We start from the raw sequence: 1204 nt of genomic DNA on the forward strand, positions 1-1204 counted from the left end.
TCATTGTTGTTTGGCGGGTCCGGGCTGGGGATTCAAACCCGCCACCTTAGGTGTACATGGCTGGCGCCTTAGCCGGTTGAGCTATAGGCGCCGAGCCTGATAGCAAGTTTTCACAAATAGATGTTGGTACATCGGGAGGCAGAGTTGGATGAATATTTTATTCCGTACCTAAAAAAGGTATTTTTAAATCACCAATTCTTTCTGTGAAAAAATAATTCTGCTCTGCCAAAGAGAACAAATTTCAGAGAGAATAACTCAGGGAGTTCAAAGACCTGAGAAACCATCAAAAGAAGCAAACCAGTTGTGTAGTGGCCACAAAGCTCTCTTGCTTTACAGAGAAAATGGCAAATGCATTTTATAAGGAAGATTAATTTTATGATAGCAAGTTTTATTTTGGGGCATTTTGCTTTTTTTTCATATTTAATGTTTTATGGGTGCTCGTCCTGCAAAAAAAAAAAAGCCTTTCTTAAATGCATAGTATTTTCTAAAGTCTTTAAAGAGAGAGAGAAGTTAATTCTGACTCACAAATCTAGGTCCAATATTCCATGTGGACACCAAATGTGCTTGTAATTTACAAAAGCTTACTAAACGTGGAAAGTCTGTCAGGAGATAAGAAGGCAGAAATAGGGTAGCTCTTCTTAAACATGAATAAAATATGGCCTTAAAAACAGGAATTCTTGATCTCTTTGGAGGTGATCCACCCAAATGGCGGATTTTACATCTCTGTTTTATGCCTTGTCACTTAAATTCTTCTCAGAAATGCTTTCTGAGATTTTTCCAAGGTAATTTTGTTGGGATGGTCCTCCTGTGACAATATGTTCCCCAATATTATAAATGGTTTATCTATTCTGAGTAGCTCACAGGTTAAACCCGGATACAATTGGCTTGTATATACCTATCCTTCCCTCCTTACTCAGATGGGAGGGCTCAGGGAGTTGTGTGGCTCCAGCACTTTGAATTGTGGCTGTCCTCTTCCTTCATTAGCAAAACTCCTTCACCTGCTATGCAAGTGAAATGCTGTCCTGTCTGGACATCTGCATTACACTGGAAACATCTCCTTTTCCTTTATAATCTGGAAATTTCATTTTGATTTTTTTTTTTTGAGACAGAGTCTCACTATGTTGCCCTGTGTAGAGTGCTATGGCATCACAGCTCACAGCAACCTCAAACTCTCAGGCTTAAGAGATTCTCTTGCCTCCGCCTC

Source organism: Otolemur garnettii, unplaced genomic scaffold (genome assembly GCF_000181295.1).
Source record: "Otolemur garnettii isolate 467f Iridium unplaced genomic scaffold, OtoGar3 scaffold00073, whole genome shotgun sequence".
NCBI classification, from domain to species: Eukaryota; Metazoa; Chordata; class Mammalia; order Primates; family Galagidae; genus Otolemur; species Otolemur garnettii.